The 14,182-nt window shown below is 39.1% G+C and overlaps 1 long non-coding RNA gene across 1 annotated transcript; it reads left to right on the plus strand.

The window, feature by feature from the left end:
* The first annotated feature begins 3 nt into the window (after positions 1 to 3).
* On the plus strand, positions 4 to 13,835 carry LOC142202464 (uncharacterized). Its single transcript, XR_012716084.1, has 2 exons — positions 4 to 528; positions 11,875 to 13,835. It is a non-coding gene; the product is annotated as an uncharacterized LOC142202464 (long non-coding RNA).
* Positions 13,836 to 14,182: the final 347 nt, after the last annotated feature.

The raw sequence follows: 14,182 nt of genomic DNA on the forward strand, positions 1-14,182 counted from the left end.
TTTTCTGGAAGAAAATGAGTATTATCTGACAGAATTGCAGGGGTGCCAATACTTTTGACCAACACTGTATAAAGATATAGTATATACTTGTGTTATGTACAGTGATATTAAAATGATTACAGAGACTGAATAAACCAGATATGAAAATTCTAGTATCATGTTGGTCCAGAAGACTATAGAATATTATCTATGACCTAGGTAGTTAAGTCTGTTTTATCTCATTTTCCTCATGTCCTGTTTTGTCTTCAGGTTCATCAATACAATATGCATCATCAGTTCTATGACAGTCTCTATCCATCTTACATGCCGTCCTATTGCTCTTTGTCCTTTAATCCCCTCAGCACAATCCTGTTTTCCAAAAACATGTCCTAAATAAATAGCAAGCCTCAGTACATTAGGCTTGGATATGGCCAATGATCCACATCTTCTCTTTCCTTGCTGGACCAATGCTACTACTAACAGAGACAGGCTACTAATACAGAATAAGTAATGTAAAAAGGTCATTTTATCCCATATGTATGTGAAGAGGTAAACTATTTTGTGTTATGTTTCCATGTGATTTCTTCTTTGTAACCTTAGTGGTGGTACATAAGACCCCAGATCTGGTAATATCTCTGTGTGAATGTTCTATTACTGCTTCTTATTTCTTTCTTTCCTCATTAGGCTGGCCACCTAATGCTCTATTTTCCTACTATTTCTTGTCTTACCATCTGGGAACCATATACTAACACTAAGGAACTGTTCACATTAACATGGATTTATAAAGTGTTTTTGCATATTTACCTGCATGAGTGGAGTTGCACTGGGTGTGTCCGCCCTGATCTTATAAGAGGCAAGTCTGCAGCAACTCCAGGGTTTTATAGGGAAAACTGCAGAGTATTATGGGAAATGTCTAAGGTATAAAATGATTCCAATTCCCAGAAAGCTGGGTATGTGTTGGTGAAGTTCACATGATGAATTGTTTGTGAGACTACAGCAGCCTGAGGTACAAGGTGTTTGTTGTATACATTATGGAGATTTTCTGAAGAATTATTTTTTTTGTTAAAACTGGACATCCTGAAGTAAACTCCTTGGATTCTTTTCATCAATCAAGGTCCGATTGTTTTTTTGAAAAATCCCATGCTTCACATATGGTGTCAGAAGTGGGATGATTTTTGGAGTATTGCTGTAAGTACTCAAGCCTAAAGAAACAAGGGAGTTATGTACAAGACACGTTCCTGGCGTATTAATGCAAAGCCACCAACTAAGTCTGCAAAGCGAACTGTTGCAAGGAAACTGGTGAATATGGAAAGTCAAGGTGTCAGACAGAGAGCACTGCTAGAGGAGGATGCAGAAGTGCAAGGAGCCACAGCTGCTCCATTAACTCCAAGTGTTGCTGAGCCTTCTGAAAAGACTTTACCAGAGAGCATTGCTGAGCTTATGAAATGGTTAACTGTGCAGCAGATCAATGCAGAAAAAAGGCAAATGGAGGAAGCCAGGAGAAATTGCGAGGAATTGCGACGTCAGGATGAACGCTGGAGGGAGCTGTTTCAAACCCTGAGACCCCCTGTTGCTTGGAAAGACCCTCGCATGACAAAACTTTCTCCAGAAGATGATATTGAAGCATATTTAACCACATTTGAAAGAATTGCACATACCTGTCAGTGGCCAAAGGAACAGTGGGTGGTAAGACTGGCGTCATATCTTACTGGACAAGCCCAACTGGCATATAGCCACATGAACATGAATGATGCAAATAACTATGACTTGGTTAAAGAGACTATTCTAAGGCGATATGAGATCAGTGAGGAAACCTACAGACAGAGGTTCAGAGAACTCAAGTACAGCTACACTGATGGTCCAAGAGAAGTCTTTACTCGCCTGCAAGACTTATACATGAAATGGATGAAACCAGACAACAAGACGACTGAGCAGATTAGTGAAGCAATCATACTTGAACAATTTTTACAAATTCTTCCAGCTGATGTTCTTGCTTGGGTTAAAAAACATCGGCCCAAAAATGCTGACAAAGCTATTTCTTTAGCAGAGGACTTTATCCTAGCAAAGAGAGACTTAAGCAGGTCTGAAACTGGCCCATCCAAACCATTCAGAACTTTCTCTGGAGGGAGAGGTCAAGAAACCAGAAGTCCATTAAAAACTGTCACCAGTGAAAAAATGTGCTATATTTGCCAAGAAAAGGGACACATAGCTAAATTTTGCCCCAGGAAAAGCACTAAAGGCACAAAGTCTGGATCGTTTTTTGCTAGCAGTGACTTCATGCTGCCAATCCAAGTTAATGGACAGAACGTGGATGCTTTGCTTGATTCTGGCAGTAAATTAAGCTTGGTAAAGGAGAACCTAATAACTCAGAAGATGGACTCTCCCAAAGTGCCAATTACTTGTGTTCATGGAGATACAAAAAAATACTCCACATCAAATATTGACCTGCAGTTGGATGAGAAATGTTTTACCATGCCAGCAGTTGTTGTTCCAGAACTACAAGTACCAGTGATCCTTGGAAGAACCACACCCGGATTCAAAGATTTGCTAATGGGGAAAAGCCAGCTGTCTGCTGTGACTACCAGGGCTAAAGCAAAGGCACACAAGAGAGGTGAGACTTTGGAGGACATTTTCCCATTCCATGAGGACATCATGGAGCCGCCATCATCAAAGCCTCTGAGAGTTCCAGGACAGCAGGATGTCTCTAGGAGAAGCGTTTCCCTGGATGGCAAGTATAAAAATGCTGACTTGTGGGACACTGATATTACATTTGAACAAAAACAGGACATTGACTTGTATGCATTGTATGAACACGGTTTAACTAACAGTAAAGTGGTTGCAGAAAGTGGTAAGCAGCTTGTTACACCCTATTATCTGGTGGAAAACAATATTTTATATAGAGTGTGTAGTCACCCAAAAACAGGAGAGCAAGTGCAACAGTTAGTTGTGCCAAAAAAGTTTAGACCAGAAATTTTGAAATTAGCGCATGATATTCCTGTTGCTGGACATTTGGGTTATAAAAGAACTTTGGCCAGAGTACTCTATCGGTTCTATTGGCCTGGAGTTTATGATGAGATCACTACTTACTGTCGTAGTTGCCCAATATGTCAGTACACTGCTTCAGCTCCTCCCAAAGCAGAGCTTATACCCTTACCAATAATTGATGAACCATTTAATACTGTGGGTATGGATATTATCGGTCCACTAGAAAGAAGTTCCAAAGGTAACCGTTTCATTCTTACAATTGTTGATTACTGTACCAAGTATCCTGAAGCCATACCTATGCGCACAGTTACTGCTAAAAGAGTTGCAGAGGAAATTTTGAATGTGTTTAGCAGGGTTGGATTACCTAAGCAAATCCTTACTGATCAGGGGAGTAACTTTACATCTTCCTTTCTGTTAGAAGTTTATAAGCTTCTTGGTATACAGCCTCTCAGGACTACCCCTTATCATCCACAAACTGATGGGTTGACTGAACGGTATAACCAAACCTTGAAAAACATGCTTAGGAAATTTGCACATAACGATCCAAAACTGTGGGACAAATGGTTGCCCTTTCTATTATTTGCCTATCGTGAGGTTCCACAAGAGTCTACAGGGTTTAGTCCTTTTGAATTGTTATATGGGAGACGACCCAGGGGACTCTTGGATGTTATTAAAGAGGTATGGGAAGGTAAAGATGGTCATCAGAAGAATGTGGTGGAACATGTATTGGAAATGAGAGAAAGATTAATGAAATTGATTAAGGTAGCTCATGATAATGTCCACAAGGCAAAAGTTTACCAAAAGAAATGGTATGATCAACATGCCAAAAATAAATCAATTAAAGTTGGGGATAAGGTTCTTCTCTTACTTCCCAGCAGTGAGAATAAGTTGTTGGCCAGATGGCAAGGGCCATATAAAGTGGTTAGACAAACAGGTCCTGTTGACTTTGAAATTGAAACCCCAGATAAAAAACAAAAAAATAAGGTTTACCATGTAAATTTATTAAAACGTTGGATTGAACCAGAGGTTGGTCCTAAAGATAACACTACGTGTACTATTGTAGCAGAGTCTTCACAAGATGTGTCTGAAGAAATGTATGATTTGTTGAAAAATTGTGCTCACTGGTCAGAGGTAACATTGAATCCAAAGTTATCTAAAGAGCAATATTGTGACCTGAGGAAGATTATTGGGTCTAGTTCACATATTTTTGGAAGTAAGCCTGGCCGTGTGTCTTTAGTTTCTCATACAATAAATACTGGAGATCATCCACCTATCAGACAGAGACCTTATCAAATACCTGAAAAATTAAAGGGTAAGGCTGAAAATGAGGTTCAAGAAATGCTTAAATTGGGAGTTATTGAACCCTCTAAAAGTCCTTGGTCATCACCTGTAGTGATGGTTGGGAAAAAAGATGGGACAATAAGATTTTGCATAGATTTTCGTAAAATTAATGCTATATCTAGTTTTGACAATTACCCAATGCCGCGTATTGATGAGCTCATAGATAGATTGGGGTGTGCAGAATATATTTCTACCCTAGATTTATGTAAGGGGTACTGGCAAATTCCGCTTGATGAGAAATCAAAAGAAAAAACTGCCTTTGTGATGCCTAATGGTTTGTATCAGTTCAGAAACATGCCATTTGGTCTTCATGGTGCTCCAGCCACGTTTCAAAGAGCCATGGACTTACTCTTGAAGGATCATACGGAGTACAGTGCTGCTTATTTAGATGATGTGGTAATCTTTAGCAAATCATGGGAAGAGCACTTGTATCACTTGGAAAAGGTGATAACAAATTGGGAAAGCAGGATTTACAATTAATCCACGTAAATGTGCTTTGGGATTCCAAGAAACAAAGTACCTTGGGTTTATTGTGGGTAGTGGTAAAGTAAGGCCAGAGATATCCAAAGTACAAGCCATTCAATCTGCGACTATTCCAGCCACAAAGAAAGAGGTCAGATCCTTTTTAGGTCTTGTTGGCTATTATAGACGTTTTATTCCAAACTTTGCTACTATCGTTGCTCCCTTAACCGACCTAACTAAAAAGAACAGTAGAGAGGACGTGATATGGACAACAGAATGTGATTTAGCTTTTGAACAAATAAAAGAAATTTTGTGTAAAGAACCAGTCTTACAAAGCCCAAACTATGACAAACCATTTATTGTACAGACGGATGCATCTGAGGTGGGACTTGGGGCAGTCCTGAGTCAAGAGATTAATGGTGAGGAACACCCTATTCTTTAAGTAGGAAACTTTTTCCCCGTGAACAAAAGTATTCTACAATCGAGAAGGAAGGGCTGGCGATAAAGTGGGCATTGGAGGCATTACGCTATTATTTATTAGGAAGAGAGTTTACTTTAGTGACGGATCATCATCCCCTCACTTGGATTCATACCATGAAGGACAAAAATGCCAGAATAACTAGATGGTATCTAGCATTACAGCCATTTAAATTTGAGATACAACATCGGTCAGGGTCCAAGCACCAAAATGCCGATCATTTGTCTAGGTATGGTGCTGAAGTGAAAGCGGTCTGAAGAAGGACAAACTTCTTCTTAAGGGGGGAGGAATGTGAAGAGGTAAACTATTTTGTGTTATGTTTCCATGTGATTTCTTCTTTGTAACCTTAGTGGTGGTACATAAGACCCCAGATCTGGTAATATCTCTGTGTGAATGTTCTATTACTGCTTCTTATTTCTTTCTTTCCTCATTAGGCTGGCCACCTAATGCTCTATTTTCCTACTATTTCTTGTCTTACCATCTGGGAACCATATACTAACACTAAGGAACTGTTCACATTAACATGGATTTATAAAGTGTTTTTGCATATTTACCTGCATGAGTGGAGTTGCACTGGGTGTGTCCGCCCTGATCTTATAAGAGGCAAGTCTGCAGCAACTCCAGGGTTTTATAGGGAAAACTGCAGAGTATTATGGGAAATGTCTAAGGTATAAAATGATTCCAATTCCCAGAAAGCTGGGTATGTGTTGGTGAAGTTCACATGATGAATTGTTTGTGAGACTACAGCAGCCTGAGGTACAAGGTGTTTGTTGTATACATTATGGAGATTTTCTGAAGAATTATTTTTTTTGTTAAAACTGGACATCCTGAAGTAAACTCCTTGGATTCTTTTCATCAATCAAGGTCCGATTGTTTTTTTGAAAAATCCCATGCTTCACAAAGGATGGGATGAGAAAAGGATTGTTGTCATCAATGCTGCAGCTGTCCAGGATGGGGGATCCCATCTAGCTGATAAATCTTATCTTGGTTCTCTCTGTGTGAAGAGGTAAACTATTTTGTGTTATGTTTCCATGTGATTTCTTCTTTGTAACCTTAGTGGTGGTACATAAGACCCCAGATCTGGTAATATCTCTGTGTGAATGTTCTATTACTGCTTCTTATTTCTTTCTTTCCTCATTAGGCTGGCCACCTAATGCTCTATTTTCCTACTATTTCTTGTCTTACCATCTGGGAACCATATACTAACACTAAGGAACTGTTCACATTAACATGGATTTATAAAGTGTTTTTGCATATTTACCTGCATGAGTGGAGTTGCACTGGGTGTGTCTCCCCTGATCTTATAAGAGGCAAGTCTGCAGCAACTCCAGGGTTTTATAGGGAAAACTGCAGAGTATTATGGGAAATGTCTAAGGTATAAAATGATTCCAATTCCCAGAAAGCTGGGTGTGTTGGTGAAGTTCACATGATGAATTGTTTGTGAGACTACAGCAGCCTGAGGTACAAGGTGTTTGTTGTATGCATTATGGAAATTTTCTGAAGAATTATTTTTTTTGTTAAAACTGGACTTCCTGAAATAAACTCCTTGGATTCTTTTCATCAATCAAGGTCCGATTGTTTTTTTGAAAAATCCCATGCTTCACATATGGTGTCAGAAACGGGATGATTTTTGGAGTATTGCTGTAAGTACTCAAGCCTAAAGAAACAAGGGAGTTATGTACAAGACACGTTCCTGGCGTATTAATGCAAAGCCGCCAACTAAGTCTGCAAAGCGAACTGTTGCAAGGAAACTAGTGAATATGGAAAGTCAAGGTGTCAGACAGAGAGCACTGCTAGAGGAGGATGCAGAAGTGCAAGGAGCCACAGCTGCTCCATTAACTCCAAGTGTTGCTGAGCCTTCTGAAAAGACTTTACCAGAGAGCATTGCTGAGCTTATGAAATGGTTAACTGTGCAGCAGATCAATGCAGAAAAAAGGCAAATGGAGGAAGCCAGGAGAAATTGCGAGGAATTGCGACGTCAGGATGAACGCTGGAGGGAGCTGTTTCAAACCCTGAGACCCCCTGTTGCTTGGAAAGACCCTCGCATGACAAAACTTTCTCCAGAAGATGATATTGAGGCATATTTAACCACATTTGAAAGAATTGCACATACCTGTCAGTGGCCTAAGGAACAGTGGGTGGTAAGACTGGCGCCATATCTTACTGGACAAGCCCAACTGGCATATAGCCACATGAACATGAATGATGCAAATAACTATGACTTGGTTAAAGAGACTATTCTAAGGCGATATGACATCAGTGAGGAAACCTATAGACAGAGGTTCAGAGAACTCAAGTACAGCTACACTGATGGTCCAAGAGAAGTCTTTACTCGCCTGCAAGACTTATACATGAAATGGATGAAACCAGACAACAAGACGACTGAGCAGATCAGTGAAGTGATCATACTTGAACAATTTTTACAAATTCTTCCAGCTGATGTTCTTGCTTGGGTTAAAAAACATCGGCCCAAAAATGCTGACAAAGCTATTTCTTTGGCAGAGGACTTTATCCTAGCAAAGAGAGACTTAAGCAGGTCTGCAACTGGCCCAGCCAAACCATTCAGAACTTTCTCTGGAGGGAGAAGTCAAGAAGCTAGAAGTCCATTAAAAACTGTCACCAGTGAAAAAATGTGCTATATTTGCCAAGAAAAGGGACACATAGCTAAATTTTGCCCCAGAAAAAGCACTAAAGGCACAAAGTCTGGATCATTTTTTGCTAGCAGTGACTTCATTCTGCCAATCCAAGTTAATGGACAGAACGTGAATGCTTTGCTTGATTCTGGCAGTAAATTAAGCTTGGTAAAGGAGAACCTAATAACTCAGAAGATGGACTCTCCCAAAGTGCCAATTACTTGTGTTCATGGAGATACAAAAAAATACTCCACATCAAATATTGACCTGCAGTTGGATGAAAAATGTTTTACCATGCCAGTAGTTGTTGTTCCAGAACTACAAGTACCAGTGATCCTTGGAAGAACCACACCCGGATTCAAAGATTTGCTAATGGGGAAAAGCCAGCTGTCTGCTGTGAATACCAGAGCTAAAGCAAAGGCACACAAGAGAGGTGAGACTTTGGAGGACATTTTCCCATTCCATGAGGACATCATGGAGCCGCCATCATCAAAGCCTCTGAGAGTTCCAGGACAGCAGGATGTCTCTAGGAGAAGACTTTCCCTGGATGGCAAGTATAAAAATGCTGACTTGTGGGACACTGATATTACATTTGAACAAAAACAGGACATTGACTTATATGCATTGTATGAACACGGTTTAACTAACAGTAAAGTGGTTGCAGAAAGTGGTAAGCAGCTTGTTACACCCTATTATCTGGTGGAAAACAATATTTTATATAGAGTGTGTAGTCACCCAAAAACAGGAGAACAAGTGCAACAGTTAGTTGTGCCAAAAAAGTTTAGACCAGAAATTTTGAAATTAGCGCATGATATTCCTGTTGCTGGACATTTGGGTTATAAAAGAACTTTGGCCAGAGTACTCTATCGGTTCTATTGGCCTGGAGTTTATGATGAGATCACTACTTACTGTCGTAGTTGCCCAATATGTCAGTACACTGCTTCAGCTCCTCCCAAAGCAGAGCTTATACCCTTACCAATAATTGATGAACCATTTAATACTGTGGGTATGGATATTATCGGTCCACTAGAAAGAAGTTCCAAAGGTAACCGTTTTATTCTTACAATTGTTGATTACTGTACCAAGTATCCTGAAGCCATACCTATGCGCACAGTTACTGCTAAAAGAGTTGCAGAGGAAATTTTGAAGGTGTTTAGCAGGATTGGATTACCTAAGCATATCCTTACTGATCAGGGGAGTAACTTTACATCTTCCTTTCTCTTAGAAGTTTATAAGCTTCTTGGTATACAGCCTCTCAGGACTACCCCTTATCATCCACAAACTGATGGGGTGACTGAACGGTATAACCAAACCTTGAAAAACATGCTTAGGAAATTTGCACATAATGATCCAAAACTGTGGGACAAATGGTTGCCCTTTCTATTATTTGCCTATCGTGAGGTTCCACAAGAGTCTACAGGGTTTAGTCCTTTTGAATTGTTATATGGGAGACGACCCAGGGGACTCTTGGATGTTATTAAAGAGGTATGGGAAGGTAAAGATGGTCATCAGAAGAATGTGGTGGAACATGTATTGGAAATGAGAGAAAGATTAATGAAATTGATTAAGGTAGCTCATGATAATGTCCACAAGGCAAAAGTTTACCAAAAGAAATGGTATGATCAACATGCCAAAAATAAATCGATTAAAGTTGGGGATAAGGTTCTTCTCTTACTTCCCAGCAGTGAGAATAAATTGTTGGCCAGATGGCAAGGGCCATATAAAGTGGTTAGACAAACAGGTCCTGTTGACTTTGAAATTGAAACCCCAGATAAAAAACAAAAAAATAAGGTTTACCATGTAAATTTATTAAAACGTTGGATTGAACCAGAGGTTGGTCCTAAAGATAACACTACGTGTACTATTGTCGCAGAGTCTTCACAGGATATGTCTGAAGAAATTTATGATTTGTTGAAAAATTGTGCTCACTGGTCAGAGGTAACATTGAATCCAAAGTTATCTAAAGAGCAACATTGTGATCTGAGGAAGATTATAGGGTCTAGTTCACATATTTTTGGAAGTAAGCCTGGCCGTGTGTCTTTAGTTTCTCATACAATAAATACTGGAGATCATCCACCTATCAGACAGAGACCTTATCGTATACCTGAAAAATTAAAGGGTAAGGCTGAAAATGAGGTTCAGGAAATGCTTAAATTGGGCGTTATTGAACCCTCTAAAAGTCCTTGGTCATCACCTGTAGTGATGGTTGGGAAAAAAGATGGGACAATAAGATTTTGCATAGATTTTCGTAAAATTAATGCTATATCTAGTTTTGACAATTACCCAATGCCGCGTATTGATGAGCTCATAGATAGATTGGGGTGTGCAGAATATATTTCTACCCTAGATTTATGTAAGGGGTACTGGCAAATTCCACTTGATGAGAAATCAAAAGAAAAAACTGCTTTTGTGATGCCTAATGGTCTGTATCAGTTCAGAAACATGCCATTTGGTCTTCATGGTGCTCCAGCCACGTTTCAAAGAGCCATGGACTTACTCTTGAAGGATCATACGGAGTACAGTGCTGCTTATTTAGATGATGTGGTAATCTTTAGCAAATCATGGGAAGAGCACTTGTATCACTTGGAAAAGGTGATAACTGAAATTGGGAAAGCAGGATTTACAATTAATCCACGTAAATGTGCTTTGGGATTCCAAGAAACAAAGTACCTTGGGTTTATTGTGGGTAGTGGTAAAGTAAGGCCAGAGATATCCAAAGTACAAGCCATTCAATCTGCGACTATTCCAGCCACAAAGAAAGAGGTCAGATCCTTTTTAGGTCTTGTTGGCTATTATAGACGTTTTATTCCAAACTTTGCTACTATCGTTGCTCCCTTAACCGACCTAACTAAAAAAAACAGTAGAGAGGACGTGATATGGACAACAGAATGTGATTCAGCTTTTGAACAAATAAAAGAAATTTTGTGTAAAGAACCAGTCTTACAAAGCCCAAACTATGACAAACCATTTATTGTACAGACGGATGCATCTGAGGTGGGACTTGGGGCAGTCCTGAGTCAAGAGATTAATGGTGAGGAACACCCTATTCTTTATTTAAGTAGGAAACTTTTTCCCCGTGAACAAAAGTATTCTACAATCGAGAAGGAAGGGCTGGCGATAAAGTGGGCATTGGAGGCATTACGCTATTATTTATTAGGAAGAGAGTTTACTTTAGTGACGGATCATCATCCCCTCACTTGGATTCATACCATGAAGGACAAAAATGCCAGAATAACTAGATGGTATTTAGCATTACAGCCATTTAAATTTGAGATACAACATCGGTCAGGGTCCAAGCACCAAAATGCCGATCATTTGTCCAGGTATGGTGCTGAAGTGAAAGCTGTCTGAAGAAGGACAAGCTTCTTCTTAAGGGGGGAGGAATGTGAAGAGGTAAACTATTTTGTGTTATGTTTCCATGTGATTTCTTCTTTGTAACCTTAGTGGTGGTACATAAGTCCCCAGATCTGGTAATATCTCTGTGTGAATGTTCTATTACTGCTTCTTATTTCTTTCTTTCCTCATTAGGCTGGCCACCTAATGCTCTATTTTCCTACTATTTCTTGTCTTACCATCTGGGAACCATATACTAACACTAAGGAACTGTTCACATTAACATGGATTTATAAAGTGTTTTTGCATATTTACCTGCATGAGTGGAGTTGCACTGGGTGTGTCCGCCCTGATCTTATAAGAGGCAAGTCTGCAGCAACTCCAGGGTTTTATAGGGAAAACTGCAGAGTATTATGGGAAATGTCTAAGGTATAAAATGATTCCAATTCCCAGAAAGCTGGGTGTGTTGGTGAAGTTCACATGATGAATTGTTTGTGAGACTACAGCAGCCTGAGGTACAAGGTGTTTGTTGTATGCATTATGGAAATTTTCTGAAGAATTATTTTTTTTGTTAAAACTGGACTTCCTGAAATAAACTCCTTGGATTCTTTTCATCAATCAAGGTCCGATTGTTTTTTTTGAAAAATCCCATGCTTCACAGAGAGAATATCTATGTGACAGCAGTTCTGTCTATGCATCAGTAATGATTTATTCATTGAGTTTGAGAAAAGTAGCACTGGGAATTAACAGGATGTGGATACAAGCTGTTTGTCCAGATGTATTAGAAGATCTTCAATATGTGCTCTATGCGCCCAAACTGCACAATTTAGGACAATTCTTATCATATAGGTCATACAGTTCATCAGTATGGTAGACATAAATTCATAACCTGTATAATACTCCCTTATTATCTATTTTTATGGATAGCTTGATTCAGGGGAAATATTACAAATGGATTTGCAGATCAGTGAGGGGCTTTTATGTCAGATCGCCAGTGATCATACATAGCTTATGCTAAATCACATGCCATATAAGAAAAACAAAAAAAAAACCTTTAAGGCTGGGGCCCCACAGGAAGGAAACGCCGCTAGAAAAATCGCGGCTTTTTATAGTAACTGCAAAGTGGATGGGATACAAGCGAATCCCATGCCTACTGTGCGTTTAAAACCGAAGCGCGGACACGCTTTGATTTCCAACAATGGCATGGTTTTGGAAATCACAACATCAAATACGGAAATACGGGCAGCTTTCTCGTAGATATAATTGTAACAGAAAGTCTGTGGAGGAAAACTCCGCAAACTTGCTGTTTAAAGCACTGCGGTAGTTCTAAGGCTGAGGCCCCACGTTGTGGAAATGCAGCTTTTTAAAAAAAAATTCCATTCCTTTTGAAGCCATTTTTGGATTTGGCTCAAGAAAAAAAAACCCAGCAAAATCTTCAACAGAAAAAGCTGTAATTCTGCAATGTAGGGCCTTATGCTGAGGCTCCATGTTGCGAAAACACAGCTTTTTTTGTTGCAAATTTTGCTGTGGTTTTTTGAGCAAAAGAAAACTCCACGTTTCTGCAAAATATGACTTCAGCCGAAGGCTTCCTTCACACACACTTGTGAGGGGATCCAGGGGGGTTGTCTTGCAAAAATGTCATGTACAAGCATCTTTTGGTTGGTGTTTTTTTTTTTTTTTTTTTTTTTTTTTTTTTTATATTCACACAGATGTTTAAAAAAACTTGTTGAAAAAGCACATCAAAATTCATGTGTCTTCCAAAAAATTGTCAATTGTTTTTTTCAAATAAAAAACCCTCCAAAATGCAATGCAATGACGCCCAAAATAACACACTTGGACCAAACAAAACTTACTTTTTGTAGTGAGTGCAATCCTTCCCTATTGCCTTACAGCTAATGTCTGGCCAGAATTTTTTTGGGAAAAAAAAAACCATGAAAAACACTGCAAAAAAAAACAGCTTTTCATAAAAACTAGTGGGAATACACCTAAAATGTATTGTTTCCTGTGTTTTTATAGAATGTATTATTGTTGCTCTTAATGGGTGCTATTACATATGGCTTCTGAGGTGCAATTGAAACCGTATTGGAGCAAAGCGCAGTTTTTGTTCTAGTTGTGGTTTTCACAGGTGAGACATGGTAAACTACTAACTAGTTGTATTTTTCTTCTTTGCAGTTTTATTTGCACCTCAACTGCAACATGTGAATACAACCTAAATGTAATGCGTTACTGCGTTATCTGAGGCCTGTTTTAGAAGCAGAAGCTTGTGTTTGAACAACACAGGTCTTATTAATACCATACCATCTTAAGTGACATGTGGTCCCAAATATATAGTAGCCATTTCTAATGCTAGATAATGTGGTCACATACAGTAAATGTCAGTGAATGGATATAGTCTGGTCCCAACTAAATTCCAAACTTTGTATGTCCTGTAATGTAACTCTATTATTATTATGTCACATAAAGAGTGACTCTAAGGTGCCTGCGTGTTCTATACAGTACCTCAGTTGGAATACACCTATATGAAGTGCAGTTTTTTGTGTGAAAATCTTTCTAGATTGTACACTTTGTATTTGTATGTTTCCATTTTTGGCCAATCCTTGTTAAATAAAATGTGACCTTTTTTTTCACCTGTGTTTTACCATCCGTCTGTTCTTTGCCGCGCTCAAGCTTACATTAATGTGGGTTACTATATTTCAGAAAATCAGTTACATCCTGCCTTTAATCTCATTCTTTTCTGTCTCGCATATCGCTCCATCTGGAAGACATCAGTCTGGGGTGGGGTCTGCTTTGTTAATGAAATGTTAGATTAGCGCAGAAAATCTGTTTAGTGCTTACAATGTCAAATTACATGGCAGGTGGAGAGAAGTTGAAACCAGATGGATGAACAGAGTGATTTACGTCAATTTAGAGACGGGGCCACGATGATTATAATATTTATTCCTTATATTTGCTGCCTTTTCCTTTAACATAG

This window comes from Leptodactylus fuscus, chromosome 1 (genome assembly GCF_031893055.1).
Source record: "Leptodactylus fuscus isolate aLepFus1 chromosome 1, aLepFus1.hap2, whole genome shotgun sequence".
Lineage (NCBI taxonomy): Eukaryota > Metazoa > Chordata > Amphibia > Anura > Leptodactylidae > Leptodactylus > Leptodactylus fuscus.